Source organism: Euprymna scolopes, chromosome 24, assembly GCF_053919585.1.
Source record: "Euprymna scolopes isolate OS-2025 chromosome 24, ASM5391958v1, whole genome shotgun sequence".
Taxonomy (NCBI): Eukaryota; Metazoa; Mollusca; class Cephalopoda; order Sepiida; family Sepiolidae; genus Euprymna; species Euprymna scolopes.
The window spans coordinates 81,197,717-81,207,475 of NC_136505.1; the positions used below are offsets into that span (position 1 = coordinate 81,197,717).

General features: G+C 34.4%; 1 pseudogene; it reads left to right on the forward strand.

Annotated features, from left to right (window-relative positions):
- The first annotated feature begins 682 nt into the window (after nt 1-682).
- LOC145246927 (5S ribosomal RNA) lies at nt 683-799 on the forward strand (annotated as a pseudogene).
- The last annotated feature ends 8,960 nt before the right edge of the window (nt 800-9,759 follow it).

Genomic DNA, 9,759 nt, shown 5'->3' on the forward strand with positions numbered 1-9,759 from the left:
GAAGGAAGGAAGGGGAAATCCCTAGCTAGAAAGGCATGTGAGAAACATCTACCTTTGTTGTGGTTATGGAAAATCCCATTTAAATATTGATATATCGCCTAATTTTCGTATCCTTATTTAAGAGCAGAGTCATGACAAGTTGCTACAGAGAGCCTTAAGCCATTTAAAAAAAATATTTTTATTATATATCCCATTTGTTGGATCCCTAAATTAGATCTTGTTATTTCTTTGTTACCCAATACTTAATTTTTTTAAATTTTTGTTTCGATATTATCGCCGTAACAGCCTTGCAAAAATGTTACGGTTAGTTTTAGTTTCGTATTAGTGGCAGGTAATGTCTATATTTGTGCTTGGATTTAAGACCCTTTTAGTTTCAAAGTTTAATTGAATACGAGAGTGAATAAAATGGGTATATTAAAGATATATATAAAAATCCTTATATAATATTACGGGTGAAGTATACTAATCTATTTATTGTTATTTAATGTTTTATTCGTTGTTATTCTACTTGAAAGATGTTTTCATATCGTTAAGTGGGATAAAATGAAGGGAGATAATCCAATTATATTGTTAAGTATTACTGGTTAATTTTGTTTGAAATTGGGTCGGTTTGTATCCTATAATGGTCAAAGGGAGGTAATTCAGGCCGTTTGGTGTTTTTGGTTCATTGATTACTAGAAGTAAATACGGCATAATCACGTTGACACACAGGTTCCCGTCAGATCACCGAAGTTAAGCAACGTTGAGCCTGGCTAGTACCAGATGGGTGACCATTTGAGAATTCTAGGCGCTGTATGTGCTTTCCGCTTATCTCGGCATTGTTTCCAGTCGTCCTGAACCTCTGTTTGCCACTGGTATTCAACAATGTTGACTCAGGAGAGGTGTGGTTGGAGATTGCGCAACTCTTGCCACAAAAATTTCACGCGCAGGCACCCTTACCGTGGGTATCCATAGTCTGTCAAGACTGAAGGAAGCCTTTTTACTAGAAGGCGTCTATGATTTAATAATTAATTTAATAATTGGTTTAACTTAATCAGACAGGTCCAAAACATGTTATTGCTACGATGGCTTACTTAACCAATTAAGTATATAAATTTTGTTTTGATCTCAAAGAATGGTCTTAGCCCATGGGTTTAACCCGTCTCTGTTACTAATCATTTAATTCATTTGTTGTATTTTTGGGTGTCTAAATAAATAAAATATATATCCTCTAGTTATTATTCTGACAGCAAAACCACCCATGGTTACAAGTGTGTTTCACTCTTGTGGGAAGATGTCTACTCCTGCATTTATCGGTAAAAACATTTAGAACAGGGATTTTTAAAATTTAAATACATTTATGTATCTTACCAATTTTTTAAATTTTAAATTTCTTTGTTTATCTTAAGGCTTTTCGCTCATCAAACATTACGTTTTAATTGTTTAGTTTCTTTCGCGGCATTGTTTACATAAAAAAGTTTGTTTTAACTTTTTCTAAACTGTTTCATTTTTACGACATGCCTCAGCGAATTATACCCCATGTTAAAACCCCATTACTCTCTTAGGATGATGGGATGTGCCTCCTTGCGGCTTCGGCTGCATGGAGACAGGGTAGTACAAGTCAAGGATTCGTCACTTGACACTCAGCCCAACAGGTGAGGGGCCGGGAACCGGCCCAGCACCTGTTGGACTGAGGTACACCGCCTGGGTAATACCTAGGAGGTCCACCCTCCCAGGCCTTGCCACCGGGCTTTCCGGTGGGGCAAGTTTATTGCTTGCTGCCTGAGGCGCCCCGACCGGGGAATGCCGACGGGGTTACTCAGGCAATTTTTAGAATTGCAGGAGTGCCCCTCCTTTAGGGGAGCCTGCGGGTATCCCACTTTCAAGACCTTGTGCCAAATAATGCTGATGTGGGCAGCATTTAAATAAATACTCCATGTTAAAAACGGCTTTCAAATTAAACACGCCCTTCCACAAACCTCGAAAGCCGTTCTTAATATGGGGAGGTTGGGGGTGTTCGTTCCGAAAGCCATTTTAACATGGGGAGGTTAGGGTGTTTATAATATGCTGGGGCGAGTCGTAAAATTAACAAAGTTGCTATTTATTATTTATTGCAAAAATTGCTTGAAATTTATTTATTTGACAAAAAATCTTAACAATTCAAAAGAATGTTTAAAATTATTTATTTGTTCGACCCCCCCCCAAAAAAAAAAAACAACTATTAAAGTCCAATGCTGCTTTCATTTCAAAATTGTTTTCTTAAAATTATATTTTTTACGCAAACTTTTCAATCAATGTTTTTACAATTATATTTCGATTCCCAGTAAAAGAAATAAAAATAAAAAACAACCCACTTCTCCGTTAAAAAAAAAACATTCATTTAAATTAATTTGTTGTTGGCCTTTCAAAGTTGCTTTAATTAAAAAAAAATGTATAAAATTATTTATTTGTTCGAAAAACACACACACACACACAAACGAAAAAATAAATAAACAAAAAAAAAACTAATAAATATTTTGGTTTTCAAATGGCGCTCGCCCAGTTTAAACTATTATGAATATGTCATTTCAATTTTCTGTTTTTAATAATAATAATAATAAAAAAAAATGTTCCATGAAAAACTTTCCCGTTCTCATTAATTAAATCGAAACATTTCCAATTAAACAATTATGGATATATGTTCTTTTCCACTTTCTTCATTTACTTTTTTTTCATAGTTCTTTCCGGAAGTTTTTTTTTTTTTTTTCACCAAATAAATAATTTTAAACATTCTTTTGAATTGTCAAGATTCATTTTCTCCAGTAATATCGGTTTACCAAGTTTCTGGAAGTAATAAATGATAATTTTAGTAATTTAACGTTTCCGGAAGTAATAAATGTTAATGTTGGTAAATTTATTCTTTCCCTTTCTGGAAGCAATCGTTCGACCATATAATGATGTCTCCCCTAGATTTGGATAGCAAGTGCGTGAAAAAAATGGCATCTCCAATTTCGGCAATAAAGGGTAGAAGCACCATTTTATTCATTGTTGATTTATTCAAACAGTCCTTTGGAAAATAAATATTTAAAATAAAGTGGGGTACTCCTTGGGTGTTGAGTTTCATGGCAACCAGCAGAATTATTTAATGGTCGCTCCCTTAGCCCCCCCCCTTAATCAGCATACGCACGTAACATTTATCATTTATTTACTTACGTTGCCTTTCGCACTTTTACAAACATTTATTTACGTTGGCTTAACTCTTTTCATGAATAAAAAAAAGTAACTAAACCTTAATTTGTCACTTTTACAAACATTTTTTTTTATTTACGTTGGCTTAACTCTTTTCATGAATATTGGAAAAAAAGTTTTACTCTTTATGAATATTAAAAGAAAAAAGTTACTAAACATTTATTGATAATTTCTCACTTTTACAAATATATATCGTTTCTCATAGTATTTCTTGAAAAAGAAGATGTCAGTTTCATGACGTTGTCACTGCTAGATTGATCTTAGCATTTCTTCGAAGCTCGGTTTTAAATATACATAATGTCAGTTCTTTGTTGTTGTGGGTTACATAAATAGAAAAGGGGTCGAACTGGCTCGACAATCCCTTTAATATCATTGCGATGATTTAGATGTCATCTACTGTTTGTCCAGCATTTCTGAGAGCTGTTAAAACGGTTTCTTTTCTTATACAGGGTGACCCAAAAACAAAAAAAAGCAAAAGCTAAATGGAGGCCATCTAGAACATATGCTGTAGAATGGAGAAAAAAAGTCCAAAGACCCTAGTGTTTTGATGTGATGTTTTGAATATAATAAATTAGTTATGACCAAAGTTTCATTTCATTCAGACAAAACACTAAGAAACGGGGCCTTATTAGAGTTGGGGCTCGTTTTTTTTTTGGGGGGGGGTCACCCTGTAATGTAGTCCATAACGCTTTCGTCAGTTTGCTTTTTAAGGTATGTCAGTTGGATATATAAAGAAATAACTCGGTTTTCGTTTTCCCGCGTAGTGTTCGCGTAATATTCTTAGGGCTTACTCTTGGGTCCATACCTGCTGAGTGGTGCATTTTAGGTGGAATTGAGGTAGGAAATGGGTTAAGATTCAAAGTAGGAAATATAAACACATGTGGATGGATAGAGAGAAGAAAATTTATTATAGGGCAAAAAGGGATTGTGGGATTTTTACAATAAAGGGGAGACAATCATAGGAAGAGTTCCAACAGTAACTAGAAACTTCTGTGACTTATCTTGTGTGTTCCTTTTTATTCAGGGATAATTAATTTCATTCGAATTCATCATATTTCAACTGTTTTAAGTTAAGAAAAAAACTGGTTCTCTCGCAAATTTCCTTCGTCTCAAATTCTCCTGAGACACATTCCAAATGTCAGATAACTTGACACAAAGATCCTTTCATCTTCCAGAGGAAACAGCAATTCTTAAGTTTTCAACTATTTTAATATCTAGTCAAGACAGAGAAAGTCATTTAGTCTCTTTTCTTTGTCCGAGACCTTGATGAAACATGTCGGTTAATCTTGACACATTTAAGCCTTTCTTCTTAAAGTCTGATCAGCAACTGAATTTTCTTTTTCAAAAATGAACCACATGAAAAACTTGGTGTGCAAAGAGAAGCTCACCTAATCAACAAGCAAAACGGGGTCACATGACATAGAAGAAGAGGAGAAAGAACAAAACATAGAGAGAAGAATCAAGAAGAAAAGAGAGAAAGAAAGGGACAAAATAAAACAGTGGAAATAATTTTCCATAATTTAGCATATTGAACGTTGTTTTATTTTTTGTTTGTTTGTAGACTCACAAGTGTTCTTTTAATTTTTTTTTTTTGTGTGTTTTTTTCATCATTTTTGTCTATTTGTATTTTTGTGGTTTTGTTTGTGCTTTGGTATTTATATATATAAAACTGTTCTCTTTTTATTTTACACACGCACCTTTGGTAGACATATATGAAGTTTTTTTTAAATATTTTTTGTTAGTTTCCTTCCTTAAATTATTTTTGTTTTTGTTGTTTTTGTTGTTATTTTTTTATTTGTTACTTTGTATTCAAAACGTTGTGCATGTATCCAACATCGGAGGTTAATCAATAATTTTGTGTGCCTACCGAAAGTTGGCAGTCAGAGTTACCAATAATGTGATGTGGTCTCTAGCCTTAGTAGAGACCATTTTATAACATGTTTGTGTAGAGCCAGGAATATAAAGAAAATGGGAATGGATGAGAACTCAGGTATAAAAAAAAGTACATATGGATAGTGAAACCATTGAAGTTTTGTTAACGTGGTGATACCATTGAAGCAAATAGTGACACAGGTTCTAGTGTAATTGAAAAAGTTAACAATGAATGGAGTAAGTTCAGGGAACTTTTTCCAAAGGGTTGCCACTATCAACCAATGGAAATTTGTCGGATATGTGTAGACAGTGTGATGATACATGGAACTGAAACCTGGCCAATGATAGTCGAGAACATGCATTGCATGGAAAAAATGTATGAGAATAATATGATGGATATGTGATGCGAATCTAACTGGCTTAGATCTGATGACCTCAGAGGAAGATTAAATTTGAAGAGTATAGGGAAATGTGTGCAGAACAGAAGATTTCAATGGTACGACCACATTGAAGAAAATGGATGAGAGTCCTTGGATTAGTAGATGCAGAACAGTCGGGTTAGGGTTAGGGTTAGGGTTAGTTATGATGGGAAGGCTAAAGAAAACCCGGGATGAAATGATGAGGATGGATTTGAGAGAAAGAGGGATAAATAAAGTACCTGGCCAGAGATAAGTTAATTTGGAAGTCAAAATATAAAACAAACCTTAATCTGATGATGTTGATTCTAAATAAATCACAAACCAAATGCATGAACAAACTCTCAAATTCTTTCTTATATGCACGTATAGCATCTTCTCTTTTGTACCTCACATTAAATATTGTTTTTTGTTTTGTTAAACATGTTTCATCGTTTCATCAGCATTTCTACCTATTCAGCTTCAGAATATTCCTTTTCCATATCTCTCTTCTCAAACATTTTGTATTCTCTTAGAGTGTAAAACATGGTCATCATTGCTCTCCATTCCTCATCAGCAAATGTACGACCATCTTATATTCTCACAAAATCATATGAAAGGAATGAAAAATGACCAGTCGATGATCAAGAATCTTTCGGATGCAAAAGAAAATTAAAAAAAAATTGTTACATCAAAAATCTGTAAATCTAATCATAGAGAATAAAGCATCAATGAATGTTCCGATGTTGAAGATGAGAAAAATCAGAGAGTCTGTGTGAATTTAAAATTGAATGGAAAGGTCAGGCACCTCTTCTGATAATAGTCATAGAGATTCAGAACAACCGACACAAATCGACACAAATCGACACAAATCAACACAAACCGACACAAATCAACACAAACCGACACAAATCAACACAAACCAACACAAATCAACACAAATCAACACAAATCGACACAAATCTAAGCCATATTTACTCATACATTTTTCATGCATATTTATTACTAGCAGAAGTACCCATTGTTGGATGGGTTAAAAAAGAGCCTTCAAAAAATGGACTCTGATTTATGAAAAGTTATTAAAAGGGTGTGTAGGTGTAAAGAGATAGCTTCAAACTTTTGGGGTGTCAAAACCAAAGCAAACCTCTCAAACGAACATAAGGGAGCAGTAGTGGGAATCTTTATGGCACAAACGTATGCAAACTAATTAGGGTTCCTCGTTATAAATGACCCCCATAGGGTCTCACCTCCGTTGGTGTGAGTGAGCAATGTAACACATAAAAACTTTCCTCTTCCCACGGTGGTGTTATCATGGTGTGAGCATGCATAGAGCTCCCATTTATAAGTTATACCCGTGGGCCCCCACCCTGTTGGTGAAGGTGAGCAGTGTAAGCCATCAAAACCTTCCCTCACCACATTGTGGATTATCCTGCTATCTTTGATAACTCTATGAGTGTAAATCAAATGATGTGAGCATACACAAAGTTTTTCATTGGTGGGGGTGAGTGCTGTAACCTGTCAAAACCTCCCCCTCTCCATGGTAGGTTATCCTGCCAAATTTGGTAACTCTACGTGAAACCATGTGAGCATGCATAGGGTTTCCTCCCTGGGGACATGGCCCTGTTAGTATGGGGGGGGGGTAACTTTATCATACCCATTTGTGTTCCTTGATACCTATTCTATCATTGTACGTGGTCAGTTTAGTATAATAGTAAACCATATAGGAGCTTATTTATGTACAAACACAACAGACACACACAGAGAGGCATTGACCTTTATTTGTATAGATCTCTCACCTTTGCAACATGTGTTCTGTAGCAATTGTATTGATTCTTTACCATCTCTGTTCTTCTGTTTTTGTATATCATATTAAATGACAACTTACATTTTCATGTTCCCTTTTTTACATTTATCTTCAACAAAGCATTCATCTCCATATATAATCAAATGATTGCTGAAATTCCCCTCTGGACCAAAATACTGTAGGTTTGCAACAACAAATGCCACATACAAATTTATTATGTCTAGAATATTAGTCACTATCTTATGTAACTTTAGAATGACATTTTAGACACATTTAGCCGTTATAATACAATCTTCCATTTCATCCTAGCATCACAATCGCACCATCTTTAGTAGAAGTAGTTCCTATTTTCCCCCCTAAATATTTAGTCCTCCTACCGCCCTCAGCCAAAACCAGGAGGAAATATACACATTCTACAGATATTATGCTTGCATCCTTCGTAATTGGATCATAAACTCATAGACATAACATAATTTCCCGATTCAAAAATAATAAATTCTCCCTTCTCAAATGCCACGCTTTCTCATTGGCTGAGAGCTGACAATTCGATTATTCTGGAATCTACATCTTAATACTTAAACGAACATTCCAGAACTTTTCAAATATGGCGGCACTCTCTACAAGAGTCAACTGTTTTAAAAAAATAAACCAAATCCAAACATATAAACAGAATAATAAATACTGATAAACTTACACTTACCTATGCACACATTAACAACATGCCCCCCTCCAAAAAAACGAAGAAAAAAAAACAGTATGTATGGCTACCATTGTTTATTTTTCGATTTCAGAGGGACCTAGCAAACCTTACACAATGGTATTTTTTTGTTTTCTTTTAATTTGTTTTATAATGAGACGTTTTTATTATTTTTTTTACTTTCTTTTACATTTACTTTTAATGTGGGTGCTTTAAATTACTTACATATTTTCCTACAATTAACTAGATTTCAGTAATGTTACTTATCTTTTTATAACTCAATAACCACTTAAAATTTAGTTGACGCCCCAATATTTAATGCAGGTAGGTTTTAAACTAAATTACTTTGCTTACGGGGCTACTTATTTGTTAAATGTTTGATTTTAGACCAATTATACTTTCTGTGCAGTATTTTATTTACTTCTCTTTTCTGGACTCATTATCGACACTGCACCTACATTACCATTGTTTATGTATTTTTTTTTTTGCTTTAACTCCATCTCCACACTTTTTTATATTGACAACGTTTATAGGTTTTCACTGATTAAGAAAATCTCATTTATATTTGGCATATACAGGTAGTTTTCAAGATATAAAGACCTCTATTATGCACTTTAAATAAGTGGCCACCAGATTTGTATGCATGCGTGAAAAACAATTTTGATTCTACCCAACCGAGACTTGTCCCCTCAATTTTTTTGTTTGTTTATAGTATTTGCAGGTGAGTATCCTGACAACGATTCTCAAGGTTAAATTTGGGGCAAATATTTTAAACCCAATCATCAAGTGGGGTGTCTATTCAGATAGCTGTTGTGTTTGATTTTAGACCAATTATACTATCCGTGGAGTATTTTGTTCACTTTTCTTTTCCGGACTCATTATTTACTTCTTTTCTTTTTTAGTAAATTTTTTCCTTAGCTCTACCTCCACACTCTTCTGTAAAATGACAACCAGGTTTTCGACTATGCTGATTAAGAAAATCTCATTTATATTTGGCAGATATAAGTAGTTTTCAAGATATAAAGACCTGTATTATGCACTTTAAATCAGTGGCCACCAGATTTGTACGCACACACACGAAGAATAAATCTAATTCTATCCAACCGATACTGCCATCCCCCAATTTTTTGGTTCATTGTTTTTGGGTGGGTATCATGACAATGATTATCAAGGTTAAATTTGGGGCAAATATTTTGACACTCCCCTTTCAGAAAATGGGGTGTCTATTCCGATAGCCATTCTTAACATGAGGAAGTTGGGGGTGTTCATTCCGAAAGCCATTCTTAATATAAGGAGGTTTGGAGTGTCTATTTCGAAAGTTGTTCTTAACAAAGAGGTTGGGGGTTAGACAACAATAATAACCATACTTTAATTTTTTTGCAAGGATGGGGACGGGAGGCATGCTTCCACCGAGCAATGGCAGTTAATAGGACCTGCTAGTGTAAGAATAAATGTGTATCTATTCATTCTTTTAAGATTCTGTGATTTTCACATTTTGCTCCTAATATTCAATAGTTAGATCACGTGCAATAAAAATGCTGATCCCACATTGCTATCAGTTATACTTAACTAGCAAGGATACCCAGCGTTGTTTGGGGGTCAAAATAGAAGAATTCAAAATCGTATATAGTATCTTTCTTCTAATACTTTCTCTCTCTGTCAATTTCCTCTCTCTCTCTCTCTCTCTCTCTCTCTCTCTCTCTCTCTCTCTCTCTCTACATATATATATATATATGAGTTAAAAACATTTTTTTTTACATAGGCATCACCACATTATCAAGGCC